This window comes from Schistocerca serialis, chromosome 2, assembly GCF_023864345.2.
Source record: "Schistocerca serialis cubense isolate TAMUIC-IGC-003099 chromosome 2, iqSchSeri2.2, whole genome shotgun sequence".
Taxonomy (NCBI): Eukaryota; Metazoa; Arthropoda; class Insecta; order Orthoptera; family Acrididae; genus Schistocerca; species Schistocerca serialis.
The window spans coordinates 804,507,263-804,528,176 of record NC_064639.1 but is presented as its reverse complement, the minus strand read 5'-3'; the positions used below and the strand labels follow the sequence as shown (position 1 = coordinate 804,528,176).

Sequence of the window (20,914 nt, the reverse complement as noted above, 5' to 3'; positions counted from 1 at the left end):
GGTCTTCTCGAAGTTTTGCTTTCGCACTGCATTCCGCAATCTTTTCGTTATGAGTTGTGTGCTTCGGTTTCCCGACTTTCTTGTGTTTAGTGTGTTTGGCTTCTCTTAACCCTTAGCCACCGCTTGCCGAAATTTCCACACTATCATCTGTCGATCTGCAGAGCTCGATGAAGGCATCGCGGCCGTTCCTGAGCTCGTGGAACGGTCGAATCTGTAGTTGTTTCCAGATCTCTCCCACACAACGGCCTCCCAGAAGCTTGGATTACAGAAGTACGCCACTACTCCCAGCCGGAGATTCACGATTGAAAGCAGAATGACATGACCTACACGCAGCTCCGATTTTTTTTTTTTTTTTGTGTCTGACCTACTTTGAAAGACTTTGTAGTCGATTTACTTACTACTATCGCTGTTGGAAACCAGGTGATAACCGCACAGTATTTTAGAGACGATCAGGTAATGAAAATTTAGAATAAGTAAAACAGTATCAAAAGAAGTTGTGTGGTGGAGCAGCACATGCAATTCACGCTTCCTAGATAATCGTTACTGCATAGAATAATTCTTTTGTCTGCGGCGTCTTCAGTATCCGTCTTCTGGAAATTTTGCTTGCAGTATATTTTGCAATCTTTTCGTTATGAGTTGGTGCTTGGTTTCCCGATGTTCTTTTGTTTAGTGCATTCGCCTCCTCTTAACCCTGAGAAACCACATACCGAAACTGAGGCACTGCCGGCTGTTCATAAGCAGTGCTCGATGAAGTTCTTTCGCTTTTTATTCGTTGCCTTTAATATTCTTCTCAACAGTGGTGAGTGCTGCCTGCAGAAAGCGTTTATCTTGCGAATTCGCGTGAAAGTTTGTGTTCCCTGTGAGGCCCACTACTTGGGATTAACTTGACTGCTCCAGCCAGGTGGCTCGTTGGTCTAGGGGTATGATTCCTGCTTTGGGTGCAGGAGGTCCCGGGTTCAAATCCCGGACGAGTCCTTGCGTTTTGTACAACGGTGTGGTAACAAATCGCATGGCGGCGGCTGTTTCGCGCATTTCCAGGCCTCCAAGTCAGCGCTAAAATCCGACAACCAGTTCTGAAACCGTTTCATGTTTCATTTGAGCCATGTGCACCCTGCTGATGGAACGTTTGAAGTTGATTTAAATGGTCACAGTAGAGATCGTAGCAAGTGTCTTGCTGAGTGGGACGAAAACGGGTTTCCGCCCGCAATCGAGCCGGGGACCTTCTGCGTGTTAGGCACGGCGCCTGGGCTCGGCGGCAGCTGCTGCTGCTCTTTCCTTCCTTACGAGATACCGTCGATTCGCGCAGTCGTTATTGCAAAAGATGTCACCAAAGGCAATCGCTTCGTTAGCGGCACTTTGCCTGGGCTCGGCGGCAGGCTCGTTGGTCTAGGGGTATGATTCCTGCTTCGGGTGCAGGAGGTCCCGGGTTCAAATCCCGGACGAGTCCTTGCGTTTTGTACAACGGTGTGGTAACAAATCGCATGGCGGTGGCTGTTTCGCGCATTTCCAGGCCTCCAAGTCAGCGCTAAAATCCGACAACCAGTTCTGAAACCGTTTCATGTTTCATTTGAGCCATGTGCACCCTGCTGATGGAACGTTTGAAGTTGATTTAAATGGTCACAGTAGAGATCGTAGCAAGTGTCTTGCTGAGTGGGACGAAAACGGGTTTCCGCCCGCAATCGAGCCGGGGACCTTCTGCGTGTTAGGCACGGCGCCTGGGCTCGGCGGCAGCTGCTGCTGCTCTTTCCTTCCTTACGAGATACCGTCGATTCGCGCAGTCGTTATTGCAAAAGATGTCACCAAAGGCAATCGCTTCGTTAGCGGCACTTTGCCTGGGCTCGGCGGCAGGCTCGTTGGTCTAGGGGTATGATTCCTGCTTCGGGTGCAGGAGGTCCCGGGTTCAAATCCCGGACGAGTCCTTGCGTTTTGTACAACGGTGTGGTAACAAATCGCATGGCGGCGGCTGTTTCGCGCATTTCCAGGCCTCCAAGTCAGCGCTAAAATCCGACAACCAGTTCTGAAACCGTTTCATGTTTCATTTGAGCCATGTGCACCCTGCTGATGGAACGTTTGAAGTTGATTTAAATGGTCACAGTAGAGATCGTAGCAAGTGTCTTGCTGAGTGGGACGAAAACGGGTTTCCGCCCGCAATCGAGCCGGGGACCTTCTGCGTGTTAGGCACGGCGCCTGGGCTCGGCGGCAGCTGCTGCTGCTCTTTCCTTCCTTACGAGATACCGTCGATTCGCGCAGTCGTTATTGCAAAAGATGTCACCAAAGGCAATCGCTTCGTTAGCGGCACTTTGCCTGGGCTCGGCGGCAGGCTCGTTGGTCTAGGGGTATGATTCCTGCTTCGGGTGCAGGAGGTCCCGGGTTCAAATCCCGGACGAGTCCTTGCGTTTTGTACAACGGTGTGGTAACAAATCGCATGGCGGCGGCTGTTTCGCGCATTTCCAGGCCTCCAAGTCAGCGCTAAAATCCGACAACCAGTTCTGAAACCGTTTCATGTTTCATTTGAGCCATGTGCACCCTGCTGATGGAACGTTTGAAGTTGATTTAAATGGTCACAGTAGAGATCGTAGCAAGTGTCTTGCTGAGTGGGACGAAAACGGGTTTCCGCCCGCAATCGAGCCGGGGACCTTCTGCGTGTTAGGCACGGCGCCTGGGCTCGGCGGCAGCTGCTGCTGCTCTTTCCTTCCTTACGAGATACCGTCGATTCGCGCAGTCGTTATTGCAAAAGATGTCACCAAAGGCAATCGCTTCGTTAGCGGCACTTTGCCTGGGCGCGGCGGCAGGCTCGTTGGTCTAGGGGTATGATTCCTGCTTCGGGTGCAGGAGGTCCCGGTTTCAAATCCCGGACGAGCCCTTGCGTTTTGTACAACGGTGTGGTAACAAATCGCATGGCGGCGGCTGTTTCGCGCATTTCCAGGCCTCCAAGTCAGCGCTAAAATCCGACAACCAGTTCTGAAACCGTTTCATGTTTCATTTGAGCCATGTGCACCCTGCTGATGGAACGTTTGAAGTTGATTTAAATGGTCACAGTAGAGATCGTAGCAAGTGTCTTGCTGAGTGGGACGAAAACGGGTTTCCGCCCGCAATCGAGCCGGGGACCTGCGTGTTAGGCACGGCGCCTGGGCTCGGCGGCAGCTGCTGCTGCTCTTTCCTTCCTTACGAGATACCGTCGATTCGCGCAGTCGTTATTGCAAAAGATGTCACCAAAGGCAATCGCTTCGTTAGCGGCACTTTGCCTGGGCTCGGCGGCAGCTCTACATGGAGGCACCAGCAGCCCAGCCAGGCCGCCGCCGGCACCGGTGCGCCACAGCGCAAGGAGCCGGCGGCCGCCCTGCAATGCCCCTGTCGTTGCATATTCCACCCGCCCCATATCCTCTCCATGTCTGACTCACTACCCCAAATGACACTGCAGTCGACGTGCTTATTACTATCGCTTTTGGAAGAACCAAGGCGCAGTATTCTAGTGTCGAACCGGTACTGCAAATTGGGATTAAGCAAAAATTTATTGTGTGGTCGAGCGACAGCCTCGGCTCGCTCTTCCTACATGATCGCTTCTTGTGCGGAATAATTCCTAGCTCGCCGATGGCTTCAGAGTTGGTCTTCTCGAAGTTTTGCTTTCGCACTGCATTCCGCAATCTTTTCGTTATGAGTTGTGTGCTTCGGTTTCCCGACTTTCTTGTGTTTAGTGTGTTTGGCTTCTCTTAACCCTTAGCCACCGCTTGCCGAAATTTCCACACTATCATCTGTCGATCTGCAGAGCTCGATGAAGGCATCGCGGCCGTTCCTGAGCTCGTGGAACGGTCGAATCTGTAGTTGTTTCCAGATCTCTCCCACACAACGGCCTCCCAGAAGCTTGGATTACAGAAGTACGCCACTACTCCCAGCCGGAGATTCACGATTGAAAGCAGAATGACATGAGCTACACGCAGCTCCGATTTTTTTTTTTTTTTGTGTGTCTGACCTACTTTGAAAGACTTTGTAGTCGATTTACTTACTACTATCGCTGTTGGAAACCAGGTGATAACCGCACAGTATTTTAGAGACGATCAGGTAATGAAAATTTAGAATAAGTAAAACAGTATCAAAAGAAGTTGTGTGGTGGAGCAGCACATGCAATTCACGCTTCCTAGATAATCGTTACTGCATAGAATAATTCTTTTGTCTGCGGCGTCTTCAGTATCCGTCTTCTGGAAATTTTGCTTGCAGTATATTTTGCAATCTTTTCGTTATGAGTTGGTGCTTGGTTTCCCGATGTTCTTTTGTTTAGTGCATTCGCCTCCTCTTAACCCTGAGAAACCACATACCGAAACTGAGGCACTGCCGGCTGTTCATAAGCAGTGCTCGATGAAGTTCTTTCGCTTTTTATTCGTTGCCTTTAATATTCTTCTCAACAGTGGTGAGTGCTGCCTGCAGAAAGCGTTTATCTTGCGAATTCGCGTGAAAGTTTGTGTTCCCTGTGAGGCCCACTACTTGGGATTAACTTGACTGCTCCAGCCAGGTGGCTCGTTGGTCTAGGGGTATGATTCCTGCTTTGGGTGCAGGAGGTCCCGGGTTCAAATCCCGGACGAGTCCTTGCGTTTTGTACAACGGTGTGGTAACAAATCGCATGGCGGCGGCTGTTTCGCGCATTTCCAGGCCTCCAAGTCAGCGCTAAAATCCGACAACCAGTTCTGAAACCGTTTCATGTTTCATTTGAGCCATGTGCACCCTGCTGATGGAACGTTTGAAGTTGATTTAAATGGTCACAGTAGAGATCGTAGCAAGTGTCTTGCTGAGTGGGACGAAAACGGGTTTCCGCCCGCAATCGAGCCGGGGACCTGCGTGTTAGGCACGGCGCCTGGGCTCGGCGGCAGCTGCTGCTGCTCTTTCCTTCCTTACGAGATACCGTCGATTCGCGCAGTCGTTATTGCAAAAGATGTCACCAAAGGCAATCGCTTCGTTAGCGGCACTTTGCCTGGGCTCGGCGGCAGCTCTACATGGAGGCACCAGCAGCCCAGCCAGGCCGCCGCCGGCACCGGTGCGCCACAGCGCAAGGAGCCGGCGGCCGCCCTGCAATGCCCCTGTCGTTGCATATTCCACCCGCCCCATATCCTCTCCATGTCTGACTCACTACCCCAAATGACACTGCAGTCGACGTGCTTATTACTATCGCTTTTGGAAGAACCAAGGCGCAGTATTCTAGTGTCGAACCGGTACTGCAAATTGGGATTAAGCAAAAATTTATTGTGTGGTCGAGCGACAGCCTCGGCTCGCTCTTCCTACATGATCGCTTCTTGTGCGGAATAATTCCTAGCTCGCCGATGGCTTCAGAGTTGGTCTTCTCGAAGTTTTGCTTTCGCACTGCATTCCGCAATCTTTTCGTTATGAGTTGTGTGCTTCGGTTTCCCGACTTTCTTGTGTTTAGTGTGTTTGGCTTCTCTTAACCCTTAGCCACCGCTTGCCGAAATTTCCACACTATCATCTGTCGATCTGCAGAGCTCGATGAAGGCATCGCGGCGGTTCCTGAGCTCGTGGAACGGTCGAATCTGTAGTTGTTTCCAGATCTCTCCCACACAACGGCCTCCCAGAAGCTTGGATTACAGAAGTACGCCACTACTCCCAGCCGGAGATTCACCATTGAAAGCAGAATGACATGAGCTACACGCAGCTCCGATTTTTTTTTTTTTTTGTGTCTGACCTACTTTGAAAGACTTTGTAGTCGATTTACTTACTACTATCGCTGTTGGAAACCAGGTGATAACCGCACAGTATTTTAGAGACGATCAGGTAATGAAAATTTAGAATAAGTAAAACAGTATCAAAAGAAGTTGTGTGGTGGAGCAGCACATGCAATTCACGCTTCCTAGATAATCGTTACTGCATAGAATAATTCTTTTGTCTGCGGCGTCTTCAGTATCCGTCTTCTGGAAATTTTGCTTGCAGTATATTTTGCAATCTTTTCGTTATGAGTTGGTGCTTGGTTTCCCGATGTTCTTTTGTTTAGTGCATTCGCCTCCTCTTAACCCTGAGAAACCACATACCGAAACTGAGGCACTGCCGGCTGTTCATAAGCAGTGCTCGATGAAGTTATTTCGCTTTTTATTCGTTGCCTTTAATATTCTTCTCAACAGTGGTGAGTGCTGCCTGCAGAAAGCGTTTATCTTGCGAATTCGCGTGAAAGTTTGTGTTCCCTGTGAGGCCCACTACTTGGGATTAACTTGACTGCTCCAGCCAGGTGGCTCGTTGGTCTAGGGGTATGATTCCTGCTTTGGGTGCAGGAGGTCCCGGGTTCAAATCCCGGACGAGTCCTTGCGTTTTGTACAACGGTGTGGTAACAAATCGCATGGCGGCGGCTGTTTCGCGCATTTCCAGGCCTCCAAGTCAGCGCTAAAATCCGACAACCAGTTCTGAAACCGTTTCATGTTTCATTTGAGCCATGTGCACCCTGCTGATGGAACGTTTGAAGTTGATTTAAATGGTCACAGTAGAGATCGTAGCAAGTGTCTTGCTGAGTGGGACGAAAACGGGTTTCCGCCCGCAATCGAGCCGGGGACCTTCTGCGTGTTAGGCACGGCGCCTGGGCTCGGCGGCAGCTGCTGCTGCTCTTTCCTTCCTTACGAGATACCGTCGATTCGCGCAGTCGTTATTGCAAAAGATGTCACCAAAGGCAATCGCTTCGTTAGCGGCACTTTGCCTGGGCTCGGCGGCAGGCTCGTTGGTCTAGGGGTATGATTCCTGCTTCGGGTGCAGGAGGTCCCGGGTTCAAATCCCGGACGAGTCCTTGCGTTTTGTACAACGGTGTGGTAACAAATCGCATGGCGGTGGCTGTTTCGCGCATTTCCAGGCCTCCAAGTCAGCGCTAAAATCCGACAACCAGTTCTGAAACCGTTTCATGTTTCATTTGAGCCATGTGCACCCTGCTGATGGAACGTTTGAAGTTGATTTAAATGGTCACAGTAGAGATCGTAGCAAGTGTCTTGCTGAGTGGGACGAAAACGGGTTTCCGCCCGCAATCGAGCCGGGGACCTTCTGCGTGTTAGGCACGGCGCCTGGGCTCGGCGGCAGCTGCTGCTGCTCTTTCCTTCCTTACGAGATACCGTCGATTCGCGCAGTCGTTATTGCAAAAGATGTCACCAAAGGCAATCGCTTCGTTAGCGGCACTTTGCCTGGGCTCGGCGGCAGGCTCGTTGGTCTAGGGGTATGATTCCTGCTTCGGGTGCAGGAGGTCCCGGGTTCAAATCCCGGACGAGTCCTTGCGTTTTGTACAACGGTGTGGTAACAAATCGCATGGCGGCGGCTGTTTCGCGCATTTCCAGGCCTCCAAGTCAGCGCTAAAATCCGACAACCAGTTCTGAAACCGTTTCATGTTTCATTTGAGCCATGTGCACCCTGCTGATGGAACGTTTGAAGTTGATTTAAATGGTCACAGTAGAGATCGTAGCAAGTGTCTTGCTGAGTGGGACGAAAACGGGTTTCCGCCCGCAATCGAGCCGGGGACCTTCTGCGTGTTAGGCACGGCGCCTGGGCTCGGCGGCAGCTGCTGCTGCTCTTTCCTTCCTTACGAGATACCGTCGATTCGCGCAGTCGTTATTGCAAAAGATGTCACCAAAGGCAATCGCTTCGTTAGCGGCACTTTGCCTGGGCGCGGCGGCAGGCTCGTTGGTCTAGGGGTATGATTCCTGCTTCGGGTGCAGGAGGTCCCGGGTTCAAATCCCGGACGAGCCCTTGCGTTTTGTACAACGGTGTGGTAACAAATCGCATGGCGGCGGCTGTTTCGCGCATTTCCAGGCCTCCAAGTCAGCGCTAAAATCCGACAACCAGTTCTGAAACCGTTTCATGTTTCATTTGAGCCATGTGCACCCTGCTGATGGAACGTTTGAAGTTGATTTAAATGGTCACAGTAGAGATCGTAGCAAGTGTCTTGCTGAGTGGGACGAAAACGGGTTTCCGCCCGCAATCGAGCCGGGGACCTGCGTGTTAGGCACGGCGCCTGGGCTCGGCGGCAGCTGCTGCTGCTCTTTCCTTCCTTACGAGATACCGTCGATTCGCGCAGTCGTTATTGCAAAAGATGTCACCAAAGGCAATCGCTTCGTTAGCGGCACTTTGCCTGGGCTCGGCGGCAGCTCTACATGGAGGCACCAGCAGCCCAGCCAGGCCGCCGCCGGCACCGGTGCGCCACAGCGCAAGGAGCCGGCGGCCGCCCTGCAATGCCCCTGTCGTTGCATATTCCACCCGCCCCATATCCTCTCCATGTCTGACTCACTACCCCAAATGACACTGCAGTCGACGTGCTTATTACTATCGCTTTTGGAAGAACCAAGGCGCAGTATTCTAGTGTCGAACCGGTACTGCAAATTGGGATTAAGCAAAAATTTATTGTGTGGTCGAGCGACAGCCTCGGCTCGCTCTTCCTACATGATCGCTTCTTGTGCGGAATAATTCCTAGCTCGCCGATGGCTTCAGAGTTGGTCTTCTCGAAGTTTTGCTTTCGCACTGCATTCCGCAATCTTTTCGTTATGAGTTGTGTGCTTCGGTTTCCCGACTTTCTTGTGTTTAGTGTGTTTGGCTTCTCTTAACCCTTAGCCACCGCTTGCCGAAATTTCCACACTATCATCTGTCGATCTGCAGAGCTCGATGAAGGCATCGCGGCCGTTCCTGAGCTCGTGGAACGGTCGAATCTGTAGTTGTTTCCAGATCTCTCCCACACAACGGCCTCCCAGAAGCTTGGATTACAGAAGTACGCCACTACTCCCAGCCGGAGATTCACGATTGAAAGCAGAATGACATGAGCTACACGCAGCTCCGATTTTTTTTTTTTTTTTGTGTCTGACCTACTTTGAAAGACTTTGTAGTCGATTTACTTACTACTATCGCTGTTGGAAACCAGGTGATAACCGCACAGTATTTTAGAGACGATCAGGTAATGAAAATTTAGAATAAGTAAAACAGTATCAAAAGAAGTTGTGTGGTGGAGCAGCACATGCAATTCACGCTTCCTAGATAATCGTTACTGCATAGAATAATTCTTTTGTCTGCGGCGTCTTCAGTATCCGTCTTCTGGAAATTTTGCTTGCAGTATATTTTGCAATCTTTTCGTTATGAGTTGGTGCTTGGTTTCCCGATGTTCTTTTGTTTAGTGCATTCGCCTCCTCTTAACCCTGAGAAACCACATACCGAAACTGAGGCACTGCCGGCTGTTCATAAGCAGTGCTCGATGAAGTTATTTCGCTTTTTATTCGTTGCCTTTAATATTCTTCTCAACAGTGGTGAGTGCTGCCTGCAGAAAGCGTTTATCTTGCGAATTCGCGTGAAAGTTTGTGTTCCCTGTGAGGCCCACTACTTGGGATTAACTTGACTGCTCCAGCCAGGTGGCTCGTTGGTCTAGGGGTATGATTCCTGCTTTGGGTGCAGGAGGTCCCGGGTTCAAATCCCGGACGAGTCCTTGCGTTTTGTACAACGGTGTGGTAACAAATCGCATGGCGGCGGCTGTTTCGCGCATTTCCAGGCCTCCAAGTCAGCGCTAAAATCCGACAACCAGTTCTGAAACCGTTTCATGTTTCATTTGAGCCATGTGCACCCTGCTGATGGAACGTTTGAAGTTGATTTAAATGGTCACAGTAGAGATCGTAGCAAGTGTCTTGCTGAGTGGGACGAAAACGGGTTTCCGCCCGCAATCGAGCCGGGGACCTTCTGCGTGTTAGGCACGGCGCCTGGGCTCGGCGGCAGCTGCTGCTGCTCTTTCCTTCCTTACGAGATACCGTCGATTCGCGCAGTCGTTATTGCAAAAGATGTCACCAAAGGCAATCGCTTCGTTAGCGGCACTTTGCCTGGGCTCGGCGGCAGGCTCGTTGGTCTAGGGGTATGATTCCTGCTTCGGGTGCAGGAGGTCCCGGGTTCAAATCCCGGACGAGTCCTTGCGTTTTGTACAACGGTGTGGTAACAAATCGCATGGCGGTGGCTGTTTCGCGCATTTCCAGGCCTCCAAGTCAGCGCTAAAATCCGACAACCAGTTCTGAAACCGTTTCATGTTTCATTTGAGCCATGTGCACCCTGCTGATGGAACGTTTGAAGTTGATTTAAATGGTCACAGTAGAGATCGTAGCAAGTGTCTTGCTGAGTGGGACGAAAACGGGTTTCCGCCCGCAATCGAGCCGGGGACCTTCTGCGTGTTAGGCACGGCGCCTGGGCTCGGCGGCAGCTGCTGCTGCTCTTTCCTTCCTTACGAGATACCGTCGATTCGCGCAGTCGTTATTGCAAAAGATGTCACCAAAGGCAATCGCTTCGTTAGCGGCACTTTGCCTGGGCTCGGCGGCAGGCTCGTTGGTCTAGGGGTATGATTCCTGCTTCGGGTGCAGGAGGTCCCGGGTTCAAATCCCGGACGAGTCCTTGCGTTTTGTACAACGGTGTGGTAACAAATCGCATGGCGGCGGCTGTTTCGCGCATTTCCAGGCCTCCAAGTCAGCGCTAAAATCCGACAACCAGTTCTGAAACCGTTTCATGTTTCATTTGAGCCATGTGCACCCTGCTGATGGAACGTTTGAAGTTGATTTAAATGGTCACAGTAGAGATCGTAGCAAGTGTCTTGCTGAGTGGGACGAAAACGGGTTTCCGCCCGCAATCGAGCCGGGGACCTTCTGCGTGTTAGGCACGGCGCCTGGGCTCGGCGGCAGCTGCTGCTGCTCTTTCCTTCCTTACGAGATACCGTCGATTCGCGCAGTCGTTATTGCAAAAGATGTCACCAAAGGCAATCGCTTCGTTAGCGGCACTTTGCCTGGGCGCGGCGGCAGGCTCGTTGGTCTAGGGGTATGATTCCTGCTTCGGGTGCAGGAGGTCCCGGGTTCAAATCCCGGACGAGCCCTTGCGTTTTGTACAACGGTGTGGTAACAAATCGCATGGCGGCGGCTGTTTCGCGCATTTCGAGGCCTCCAAGTCAGCGCTAAAATCCGACAACCAGTTCTGAAACCGTTTCATGTTTCATTTGAGCCATGTGCACCCTGCTGATGGAACGTTTGAAGTTGATTTAAATGGTCACAGTAGAGATCGTAGCAAGTGTCTTGCTGAGTGGGACGAAAACGGGTTTCCGCCCGCAATCGAGCCGGGGACCTGCGTGTTAGGCACGGCGCCTGGGCTCGGCGGCAGCTGCTGCTGCTCTTTCCTTCCTTACGAGATACCGTCGATTCGCGCAGTCGTTATTGCAAAAGATGTCACCAAAGGCAATCGCTTCGTTAGCGGCACTTTGCCTGGGCTCGGCGGCAGCTCTACATGGAGGCACCAGCAGCCCAGCCAGGCCGCCGCCGGCACCGGTGCGCCACAGCGCAAGGAGCCGGCGGCCGCCCTGCAATGCCCCTGTCGTTGCATATTCCACCCGCCCCATATCCTCTCCATGTCTGACTCACTACCCCAAATGACACTGCAGTCGACGTGCTTATTACTATCGCTTTTGGAAGAACCAAGGCGCAGTATTCTAGTGTCGAACCGGTACTGCAAATTGGGATTAAGCAAAAATTTATTGTGTGGTCGAGCGACAGCCTCGGCTCGCTCTTCCTACATGATCGCTTCTTGTGCGGAATAATTCCTAGCTCGCCGATGGCTTCAGAGTTGGTCTTCTCGAAGTTTTGCTTTCGCACTGCATTCCGCAATCTTTTCGTTATGAGTTGTGTGCTTCGGTTTCCCGACTTTCTTGTGTTTAGTGTGTTTGGCTTCTCTTAACCCTTAGCCACCGCTTGCCGAAATTTCCACACTATCATCTGTCGATCTGCAGAGCTCGATGAAGGCATCGCGGCCGTTCCTGAGCTCGTGGAACGGTCGAATCTGTAGTTGTTTCCAGATCTCTCCCACACAACGGCCTCCCAGAAGCTTGGATTACAGAAGTACGCCACTACTCCCAGCCGGAGATTCACGATTGAAAGCAGAATGACATGAGCTACACGCAGCTCCGATTTTTTTTTTTTTTTTGTGTCTGACCTACTTTGAAAGACTTTGTAGTCGATTTACTTACTACTATCGCTGTTGGAAACCAGGTGATAACCGCACAGTATTTTAGAGACGATCAGGTAATGAAAATTTAGAATAAGTAAAACAGTATCAAAAGAAGTTGTGTGGTGGAGCAGCACATGCAATTCACGCTTCCTAGATAATCGTTACTGCATAGAATAATTCTTTTGTCTGCGGCGTCTTCAGTATCCGTCTTCTGGAAATTTTGCTTGCAGTATATTTTGCAATCTTTTCGTTATGAGTTGGTGCTTGGTTTCCCGATGTTCTTTTGTTTAGTGCATTCGCCTCCTCTTAACCCTGAGAAACCACATACCGAAACTGAGGCACTGCCGGCTGTTCATAAGCAGTGCTCGATGAAGTTATTTCGCTTTTTATTCGTTGCCTTTAATATTCTTCTCAACAGTGGTGAGTGCTGCCTGCAGAAAGCGTTTATCTTGCGAATTCGCGTGAAAGTTTGTGTTCCCTGTGAGGCCCACTACTTGGGATTAACTTGACTGCTCCAGCCAGGTGGCTCGTTGGTCTAGGGGTATGATTCCTGCTTTGGGTGCAGGAGGTCCCGGGTTCAAATCCCGGACGAGTCCTTGCGTTTTGTACAACGGTGTGGTAACAAATCGCATGGCGGCGGCTGTTTCGCGCATTTCCAGGCCTCCAAGTCAGCGCTAAAATCCGACAACCAGTTCTGAAACCGTTTCATGTTTCATTTGAGCCATGTGCACCCTGCTGATGGAACGTTTGAAGTTGATTTAAATGGTCACAGTAGAGATCGTAGCAAGTGTCTTGCTGAGTGGGACGAAAACGGGTTTCCGCCCGCAATCGAGCCGGGGACCTTCTGCGTGTTAGGCACGGCGCCTGGGCTCGGCGGCAGCTGCTGCTGCTCTTTCCTTCCTTACGAGATACCGTCGATTCGCGCAGTCGTTATTGCAAAAGATGTCACCAAAGGCAATCGCTTCGAGCGCGGCACTTTGCCTGGGCTCGGCGGCAGGCTCGTTGGTCTAGGGGTATGATTCCTGCTTCGGGTGCAGGAGGTCCCGGGTTCAAATCCCGGACGAGTCCTTGCGTTTTGTACAACGGTGTGGTAACAAATCGCATGGCGGCGGCTGTTTCGCGCATTTCCAGGCCTCCAAGTCAGCGCTAAAATCCGACAACCAGTTCTGAAACCGTTTCATGTTTCATTTGAGCCATGTGCACCCTGCTGATGGAACGTTTGAAGTTGATTTAAATGGTCACAGTAGAGATCGTAGCAAGTGTCTTGCTGAGTGGGACGAAAACGGGTTTCCGCCCGCAATCGAGCCGGGGACCTTCTGCGTGTTAGGCACGGCGCCTGGGCTCGGCGGCAGCTGCTGCTGCTCTTTCCTTCCTTACGAGATACCGTCGATTCGCGCAGTCGTTATTGCAAAAGATGTCACCAAAGGCAATCGCTTCGTTAGCGGCACTTTGCCTGGGCGCGGCGGCAGGCTCGTTGGTCTAGGGGTATGATTCCTGCTTCGGGTGCAGGAGGTCCCGGGTTCAAATCCCGGACGAGCCCTTGCGTTTTGTACAACGGTGTGGTAACAAATCGCATGGCGGCGGCTGTTTCGCGCATTTCCAGGCCTCCAAGTCAGCGCTAAAATCCGACAACCAGTTCTGAAACCGTTTCATGTTTCATTTGAGCCATGTGCACCCTGCTGATGGAACGTTTGAAGTTGATTTAAATGGTCACAGTAGAGATCGTAGCAAGTGTCTTGCTGAGTGGGACGAAAACGGGTTTCCGCCCGCAATCGAGCCGGGGACCTGCGTGTTAGCCACGGCGCCTGGGCTCGGCGGCAGCTGCTGCTGCTCTTTCCTTCCTTACGAGATACCGTCGATTCGCGCAGTCGTTATTGCAAAAGATGTCACCAAAGGCAATCGCTTCGTTAGCGGCACTTTGCCTGGGCTCGGCGGCAGCTCTACATGGAGGCACCAGCAGCCCAGCCAGGCCGCCGCCGGCACCGGTGCGCCACAGCGCAAGGAGCCGGCGGCCGCCCTGCAATGCCCCTGTCGTTGCATATTCCACCCGCCCCATATCCTCTCCATGTCTGACTCACTACCCCAAATGACACTGCAGTCGACGTGCTTATTACTATCGCTTTTGGAAGAACCAAGGCGCAGTATTCTAGTGTCGAACCGGTACTGCAAATTGGGATTAAGCAAAAATTTATTGTGTGGTCGAGCGACAGCCTCGGCTCGCTCTTCCTACATGATCGCTTCTTGTGCGGAATAATTCCTAGCTCGCCGATGGCTTCAGAGTTGGTCTTCTCGAAGTTTTGCTTTCGCACTGCATTCCGCAATCTTTTCGTTATGAGTTGTGTGCTTCGGTTTCCCGACTTTCTTGTGTTTAGTGTGTTTGGCTTCTCTTAACCCTTAGCCACCGCTTGCCGAAATTTCCACACTATCATCTGTCGATCTGCAGAGCTCGATGAAGGCATCGCGGCCGTTCCTGAGCTCGTGGAACGGTCGAATCTGTAGTTGTTTCCAGATCTCTCCCACACAACGGCCTCCCAGAAGCTTGGATTACAGAAGTACGCCACTACTCCCAGCCGGAGATTCACGATTGAAAGCAGAATGACATGAGCTACACGCAGCTCCGATTTTTTTTTTTTTTTTGTGTCTGACCTACTTTGAAAGACTTTGTAGTCGATTTACTTACTACTATCGCTGTTGGAAACCAGGTGATAACCGCACAGTATTTTAGAGACGATCAGGTAATGAAAATTTAGAATAAGTAAAACAGTATCAAAAGAAGTTGTGTGGTGGAGCAGCACATGCAATTCACGCTTCCTAGATAATCGTTACTGCATAGAATAATTCTTTTGTCTGCGGCGTCTTCAGTATCCGTCTTCTGGAAATTTTGCTTGCAGTATATTTTGCAATCTTTTCGTTATGAGTTGGTGCTTGGTTTCCCGATGTTCTTTTGTTTAGTGCATTCGCCTCCTCTTAACCCTGAGAAACCACATACCGAAACTGAGGCACTGCCGGCTGTTCATAAGCAGTGCTCGATGAAGTTATTTCGCTTTTTATTCGTTGCCTTTAATATTCTTCTCAACAGTGGTGAGTGCTGCCTGCAGAAAGCGTTTATCTTGCGAATTCGCGTGAAAGTTTGTGTTCCCTGTGAGGCCCACTACTTGGGATTAACTTGACTGCTCCAGCCAGGTGGCTCGTTGGTCTAGGGGTATGATTCCTGCTTTGGGTGCAGGAGGTCCCGGGTTCAAATCCCGGACGAGTCCTTGCGTTTTGTACAACGGTGTGGTAACAAATCGCATGGCGGCGGCTGTTTCGCGCATTTCCAGGCCTCCAAGTCAGCGCTAAAATCCGACAACCAGTTCTGAAACCGTTTCATGTTTCATTTGAGCCATGTGCACCCTGCTGATGGAACGTTTGAAGTTGATTTAAATGGTCACAGTAGAGATCGTAGCAAGTGTCTTGCTGAGTGGGACGAAAACGGGTTTCCGCCCGCAATCGAGCCGGGGACCTTCTGCGTGTTAGGCACGGCGCCTGGGCTCGGCGGCAGCTGCTGCTGCTCTTTCCTTCCTTACGAGATACCGTCGATTCGCGCAGTCGTTATTGCAAAAGATGTCACCAAAGGCAATCGCTTCGAGCGCGGCACTTTGCCTGGGCTCGGCGGCAGGCTCGTTGGTCTAGGGGTATGATTCCTGCTTCGGGTGCAGGAGGTCCCGGGTTCAAATCCCGGACGAGTCCTTGCGTTTTGTACAACGGTGTGGTAACAAATCGCATGGCGGCGGCTGTTTCGCGCATTTCCAGGCCTCCAAGTCAGCGCTAAAATCCGACAACCAGTTCTGAAACCGTTTCATGTTTCATTTGATCCATGTGCACCCTGCTGATGGAACGTTTGAAGTTGATTTAAATGGTCACAGTAGAGATCGTAGCAAGTGTCTTGCTGAGTGGGACGAAAACGGGTTTCCGCCCGCAATCGAGCCGGGGACCTTCTGCGTGTTAGGCACGGCGCCTGGGCTCGGCGGCAGCTGCTGCTGCTCTTTCCTTCCTTACGAGATACCGTCGATTCGCGCAGTCGTTATTGCAAAAGATGTCACCAAAGGCAATCGCTTCGTTAGCGGCACTTTGCCTGGGCTCGGCGGCAGGCTCGTTGGTCTAGGGGTATGATTCCTGCTTCGGGTGCAGGAGGTCCCGGGTTCAAATCCCGGACGAGTCCTTGCGTTTTGTACAACGGTGTGGTAACAAATCGCATGGCGGCGGCTGTTTCGCGCATTTCCAGGCCTCCAAGTCAGCGCTAAAATCCGACAACCAGTTCTGAAACCGTTTCATGTTTCATTTGAGCCATGTGCACCCTGCTGATGGAACGTTTGAAGTTGATTTAAATGGTCACAGTAGAGATCGTAGCAAGTGTCTTGCTGAGTGGGACGAAAACGGGTTTCCGCCCGCAATCGAGCCGGGGACCTTCTGCGTGTTAGGCACGGCGCCTGGGCTCGGCGGCAGCTGCTGCTGCTCTTTCCTTCCTTACGAGATACCGTCGATTCGCGCAGTCGTTATTGCAAAAGATGTCACCAAAGGCAATCGCTTCGTTAGCGGCACTTTGCCTGGGCGCGGCGGCAGGCTCGTTGGTCTAGGGGTATGATTCCTGCTTCGGGTGCAGGAGGTCCCGGTTTCAAATCCCGGACGAGCCCTTGCGTTTTGTACAACGGTGTGGTAACAAATCGCATGGCGGCGGCTGTTTCGCGCATTTCCAGGCCTCCAAGTCAGCGCTAAAATCCGACAACCAGTTCTGAAACCGTTTCATGTTTCATTTGAGCCATGTGCACCCTGCTGATGGAACGTTTGAAGTTGATTTAAATGGTCACAGTAGAGATCGTAGCAAGTGTCTTGCTGAGTGGGACGAAAACGGGTTTCCGCCCGCAATCGAGCCGGGGACCTGCGTGTTAGGCACGGCGCCTGGGCTCGGCGGCAGCTGCTGCTGCTCTTTCCTTCCTTACGAGATACCGTCGATTCGCGCAGTCGTTATTGCAAAAGATGTCACCAAAGGCAATCGCTTCGTTAGCGGCACTTTGCCTGGGCTCGGCGGCAGCTCTACATGGAGGCACCAGCAGCCCAGCCAGGCCGCCGCCGGCACCGGTGCGCCACAGCGCAAGGAGCCGGCGGCCGCCCTGCAATGCCCCTGTCGTTGCATATTCCACCCGCCCCATATCCTCTCCATGTCTGACTCACTACCCCAAATGACACTGCAGTCGACGTGCTTATTACTATCGCTTTTGGAAGAACCAAGGCGCAGTATTCTAGTGTCGAACCGGTACTGCAAATTGGGATTAAGCAAAAATTTATTGTGTGGTCGAGCGACAGCCTCGGCTCGCTCTTCCTACATGATCGCTTCTTGTGCGGAATAATTCCTAGCTCGCCGATGGCTTCAGAGTTGGTCTTCTCGAAGTTTTGCTTTCGCACTGCATTCCGCAATCTTTTCGTTATGAGTTGTGTGCTTCGGTTTCCCGACTTTCTTGTGTTTAGTGTGTTTGGCTTCTCTTAACCCTTAGCCACCGCTTGCCGAAATTTCCACACTATCATCTGTCGATCTGCAGAGCTCGATGAAGGCATCGCGGCCGTTCCTGAGCTCGTGGAACGGTCGAATCTGTAGTTGTTTCCAGATCTCTCCCACACAACGGCCTCCCAGAAGCTTGGATTACAGAAGTACGCCACTACTCCCAGCCGGAGATTCACGATTGAAAGCAGAATGACATGAGCTACACGCAGCTCCGATTTTTTTTTTTTTTTTTTTGTGTCTGACCTACTTTGAAAGACTTTGTAGTCGATTTACTTACTACTATCGCTGTTGGAAACCAGGTGATAACCACACAGTATTTTAGAGACGATCAGGTAATGAAAATTTAGAATAAGTAAAACAGTATCAAAAGAAGTTGTGTGGTGGAGCAGCACATGCAATTCACGCTTCCTAGATAATCGTTACTGCATAGAATAATTCTTTTGTCTGCGGCGTCTTCAGTATCCGTCTTCTGGAAATTTTGCTTGCAGTATATTTTGCAATCTTTTCGTTATGAGTTGGTGCTTGGTTTCCCGATGTTCTTTTGTTTAGTGCATTCGCCTCCTCTTAACCCTGAGAAACCACATACCGAAACTGAGGCACTGCCGGCTGTTCATAAGCAGTGCTCGATGAAGTTATTTCGCTTTTTATTCGTTGCCTTTAATATTCTTCTCAACAGTGGTGAGTGCTGCCTGCAGAAAGCGTTTATCTTGCGAATTCGCGTGAAAGTTTGTGTTCCCTGTGAGGCCCACTACTTGGGATTAACTTGACTGCTCCAGCCAGGTGGCTCGTTGGTCTAGGGGTATGATTCCTGCTTTGGGTGCAGGAGGTCCCGGGTTCAAATCCCGGACGAGTCCTTGCGTTTTGTACAACGGTGTGGTAACAAATCGCATGGCGGCGGCTGTTTCGCGCATTTCCAGGCCTCCAAGTCAGCGCTAAAATCCGACAACCAGTTCTGAAACCGTTTCATGTTTCATTTGAGCCATGTGCACCCTGCTGATGGAACGTTTGAAGTTGATTTAAATGGTCACAGTAGAGATCGTAGCAAGTGTCTTGCTGAGTGGGACGAAAACGGGTTTCCGCCCGCAATCGAGCCGGGGACCTTCTGCGTGTTAGGCACGGCGCCTGGGCTCGGCGGCAGCTGCTGCTGCTCTTTCCTTCCTTACGAGATACCGTCGATTCGCGCAGTCGTTATTGCAAAAGATGTCACCAAAGGCAATCGCTTCGAGCGCGGCACTTTGCCTGGGCTCGGCGGCAGGCTCGTTGGTCTAGGGGTATGATTCCTGCTTCGGGTGCAGGAGGTCCCGGGTTCAAATCCCGGACGAGTCCTTGCGTTTTGTACAACGGTGTGGTAACAAATCGCATGGCGGCGGCTGTTTCGCGCATTTCCAGGCCTCCAAGTCAGCGCTAAAATCCGACAACCAGTTCTGAAACCGTTTCATGTTTCATTTGAGCCATGTGCACCCTGCTGATGGAACGTTTGAAGTTGATTTAAATGGTCACAGTAGAGATCGTAGCAAGTGTCTTGCTGAGTGGGACGAAAACGGGTTTCCGCCCGCAATCGAGCCGGGGACCTTCTGCGTGTTAGGCACGGCGCCTGGGCTCGGCGGCAGCTGCTGCTGCTCTTTCCTTCCTTACGAGATACCGTCGATTCGCGCAGTCGTTATTGCAAAAGATGTCACCAAAGGCAATCGCTTCGTTAGCGGCACTTTGCCTGGGCTCGGCGGCAGGCTCGTTGGTCTAGGGGTATGATTCCTGCTTCGGGTGCAGGAGGTCCCGGGTTCAAATCCCGGACGAGTCCTTGCGTTTTGTACAACGGTGTGGTAACAAATCGCATGGCGGCGGCTGTTTCGCGCATTTCCAGGCCTCCAAGTCAGCGCTAAAATCCGACAACCAGTTCTGAAACCGTTTCATGTTTCATTTGAGCCATGTGCACCCTGCTGATGGAACGTTTGAAGTTGATTTAAATGGTCACAGTAGAGATCGTAGCAAGTGTCTTGCTGAGTGGGACGAAAACGGGTTTCCGCCCGCAATCGAGCCGGGGACCTTCTGCGTGTTAGGCACGGCGCCTGGGCTCGGCGGCAGCTGCTGCTGCTCTTTCCTTCCTTACGAGATACCGTCGATTCGCGCAGTCGTTATTGCAAAAGATGTCACCAAAGGCAATCGCTTCGTTAGCGGCACTTTGCCTGGGCGCGGCGGCAGGCTCGTTGGTCTAGGGGTATGATTCCTGCTTCGGGTGCAGGAGGTCCCGGTTTCAAATCCCGGACGAGCCCTTGCGTTTTGTACAACGGTGTGGTAACAAATCGCATGGCGGCGGCTGTTTCGCGCATTTCCAGGCCTCCAAGTCAGCGCTAAAATCCGACAACCAGTTCTGAAACCGTTTCATGTTTCATTTGAGCCATGTGCACCCTGCTGATGGAACGTTTGAAGTTGATTTAAATGGTCACAGTAGAGATCGTAGCAAGTGTCTTGCTGAGTGGGACGAAAACGGGTTTCCGCCCGCAATCGAGCCGGGGACCTGCGTGTTAGGCACGGCGCCTGGGCTCGGCGGCAGCTGCTGCTGCTCTTTCCTTCCTTACGAGATACCGTCGATTCGCGCAGTCGTTATTGCAAAAGATGTCACCAAAGGCAATCGCTTCGTTAGCGGCACTTTGCCTGGGCTCGGCGGCAGCTCTACATGGAGGCACCAGCAGCCCAGCCAGGCCGCCGCCGGCACCGGTGCGCCACAGCGCAAGGAGCCGGCGGCCGCCCTGCAATGCCCCTGTCGTTGCATATTCCACCCGCCCCATATCCTCTCCATGTCTGACTCACTACCCCAAATGACACTGCAGTCGACGTGCTTATTACTATCGCTTTTGGAAGAACCAAGGCGCAGTATTCTAGTGTCGAACCGGTACTGCAAATTGGGATTAAGCAAAAATTTATTGTGTGGTCGAGCGACAGCCTCGGCTCGCTCTTCCTACATGATCGCTTCTTGTGCGGAATAATTCCTAGCTCGCCGATGGCTTCAGAGTTGGTCTTCTCGAAGTTTTGCTTTCGCACTGCATTCCGCAATCTTTTCGTTATGAGTTGTGTGCTTCGGTTTCCCGACTTTCTTGTGTTTAGTGTGTTTGGCTTCTCTTAACCCTTAGCCACCGCTTGCCGAAATTTCCACACTATCATCTGTCGATCTGCAGAGCTCGATGAAGGCATCGCGGCCGTTCCTGAGCTCGTGGAACGGTCGAATCTGTAGTTGTTTCCAGATCTCTCCCACACAACGGCCTCCCAGAAGCTTGGATTACAGAAGTACGCCACTACTCCCAGCCGGAGATTCACGATTGAAAGCAGAATGACATGAGCTACACGCAGCTCCGATTTTTTTTTTTTTTTTTTTGTGTCTGACCTACTTTGAAAGACTTTGTAGTCGATTTA

General features: G+C 51.7%; 25 non-coding genes across 25 annotated transcripts; all 25 read left to right on the top strand.

Annotated features, from left to right (window-relative positions):
* The first annotated feature begins 903 nt into the window (after window positions 1-903).
* On the top strand, window positions 904-975 carry Trnap-ugg (transfer RNA proline (anticodon UGG)). The gene has a single exon. It is a non-coding gene; the product is annotated as a tRNA-Pro (tRNA).
* A 400-nt stretch (window positions 976-1,375) lies between these two features.
* On the top strand, window positions 1,376-1,447 carry Trnap-cgg (transfer RNA proline (anticodon CGG)). The gene has a single exon. It is a non-coding gene; the product is annotated as a tRNA-Pro (tRNA).
* A 400-nt stretch (window positions 1,448-1,847) lies between these two features.
* Trnap-cgg (transfer RNA proline (anticodon CGG)) lies at window positions 1,848-1,919 on the top strand. Its single transcript has one exon. It is a non-coding gene; the product is annotated as a tRNA-Pro (tRNA).
* Window positions 1,920-2,319: 400 nt separating this feature from the next.
* On the top strand, window positions 2,320-2,391 carry Trnap-cgg (transfer RNA proline (anticodon CGG)). Its single transcript has one exon. It is a non-coding gene; the product is annotated as a tRNA-Pro (tRNA).
* A 400-nt stretch (window positions 2,392-2,791) lies between these two features.
* On the top strand, window positions 2,792-2,863 carry Trnap-cgg (transfer RNA proline (anticodon CGG)). Its single transcript has one exon. It is a non-coding gene; the product is annotated as a tRNA-Pro (tRNA).
* A 1,646-nt stretch (window positions 2,864-4,509) lies between these two features.
* Window positions 4,510-4,581, top strand: Trnap-ugg (transfer RNA proline (anticodon UGG)). Its single transcript has one exon. It is a non-coding gene; the product is annotated as a tRNA-Pro (tRNA).
* A 1,644-nt stretch (window positions 4,582-6,225) lies between these two features.
* Trnap-ugg (transfer RNA proline (anticodon UGG)) lies at window positions 6,226-6,297 on the top strand. The gene has a single exon. It is a non-coding gene; the product is annotated as a tRNA-Pro (tRNA).
* Window positions 6,298-6,697: 400 nt separating this feature from the next.
* Trnap-cgg (transfer RNA proline (anticodon CGG)) lies at window positions 6,698-6,769 on the top strand. Its single transcript has one exon. It is a non-coding gene; the product is annotated as a tRNA-Pro (tRNA).
* A 400-nt stretch (window positions 6,770-7,169) lies between these two features.
* On the top strand, window positions 7,170-7,241 carry Trnap-cgg (transfer RNA proline (anticodon CGG)). Its single transcript has one exon. It is a non-coding gene; the product is annotated as a tRNA-Pro (tRNA).
* A 400-nt stretch (window positions 7,242-7,641) lies between these two features.
* Trnap-cgg (transfer RNA proline (anticodon CGG)) lies at window positions 7,642-7,713 on the top strand. Its single transcript has one exon. It is a non-coding gene; the product is annotated as a tRNA-Pro (tRNA).
* A 1,645-nt stretch (window positions 7,714-9,358) lies between these two features.
* Trnap-ugg (transfer RNA proline (anticodon UGG)) lies at window positions 9,359-9,430 on the top strand. The gene has a single exon. It is a non-coding gene; the product is annotated as a tRNA-Pro (tRNA).
* Window positions 9,431-9,830: 400 nt separating this feature from the next.
* On the top strand, window positions 9,831-9,902 carry Trnap-cgg (transfer RNA proline (anticodon CGG)). Its single transcript has one exon. It is a non-coding gene; the product is annotated as a tRNA-Pro (tRNA).
* Window positions 9,903-10,302: 400 nt separating this feature from the next.
* Window positions 10,303-10,374, top strand: Trnap-cgg (transfer RNA proline (anticodon CGG)). The gene has a single exon. It is a non-coding gene; the product is annotated as a tRNA-Pro (tRNA).
* Window positions 10,375-10,774: 400 nt separating this feature from the next.
* On the top strand, window positions 10,775-10,846 carry Trnap-cgg (transfer RNA proline (anticodon CGG)). Its single transcript has one exon. It is a non-coding gene; the product is annotated as a tRNA-Pro (tRNA).
* A 1,645-nt stretch (window positions 10,847-12,491) lies between these two features.
* Trnap-ugg (transfer RNA proline (anticodon UGG)) lies at window positions 12,492-12,563 on the top strand. The gene has a single exon. It is a non-coding gene; the product is annotated as a tRNA-Pro (tRNA).
* A 400-nt stretch (window positions 12,564-12,963) lies between these two features.
* Window positions 12,964-13,035, top strand: Trnap-cgg (transfer RNA proline (anticodon CGG)). Its single transcript has one exon. It is a non-coding gene; the product is annotated as a tRNA-Pro (tRNA).
* A 400-nt stretch (window positions 13,036-13,435) lies between these two features.
* On the top strand, window positions 13,436-13,507 carry Trnap-cgg (transfer RNA proline (anticodon CGG)). Its single transcript has one exon. It is a non-coding gene; the product is annotated as a tRNA-Pro (tRNA).
* Window positions 13,508-15,152: 1,645 nt separating this feature from the next.
* Trnap-ugg (transfer RNA proline (anticodon UGG)) lies at window positions 15,153-15,224 on the top strand. Its single transcript has one exon. It is a non-coding gene; the product is annotated as a tRNA-Pro (tRNA).
* Window positions 15,225-15,624: 400 nt separating this feature from the next.
* Window positions 15,625-15,696, top strand: Trnap-cgg (transfer RNA proline (anticodon CGG)). Its single transcript has one exon. It is a non-coding gene; the product is annotated as a tRNA-Pro (tRNA).
* Window positions 15,697-16,096: 400 nt separating this feature from the next.
* Trnap-cgg (transfer RNA proline (anticodon CGG)) lies at window positions 16,097-16,168 on the top strand. Its single transcript has one exon. It is a non-coding gene; the product is annotated as a tRNA-Pro (tRNA).
* Window positions 16,169-16,568: 400 nt separating this feature from the next.
* Trnap-cgg (transfer RNA proline (anticodon CGG)) lies at window positions 16,569-16,640 on the top strand. Its single transcript has one exon. It is a non-coding gene; the product is annotated as a tRNA-Pro (tRNA).
* Window positions 16,641-18,288: 1,648 nt separating this feature from the next.
* On the top strand, window positions 18,289-18,360 carry Trnap-ugg (transfer RNA proline (anticodon UGG)). Its single transcript has one exon. It is a non-coding gene; the product is annotated as a tRNA-Pro (tRNA).
* A 400-nt stretch (window positions 18,361-18,760) lies between these two features.
* Window positions 18,761-18,832, top strand: Trnap-cgg (transfer RNA proline (anticodon CGG)). The gene has a single exon. It is a non-coding gene; the product is annotated as a tRNA-Pro (tRNA).
* A 400-nt stretch (window positions 18,833-19,232) lies between these two features.
* On the top strand, window positions 19,233-19,304 carry Trnap-cgg (transfer RNA proline (anticodon CGG)). Its single transcript has one exon. It is a non-coding gene; the product is annotated as a tRNA-Pro (tRNA).
* Window positions 19,305-19,704: 400 nt separating this feature from the next.
* Window positions 19,705-19,776, top strand: Trnap-cgg (transfer RNA proline (anticodon CGG)). Its single transcript has one exon. It is a non-coding gene; the product is annotated as a tRNA-Pro (tRNA).
* The last annotated feature ends 1,138 nt before the right edge of the window (window positions 19,777-20,914 follow it).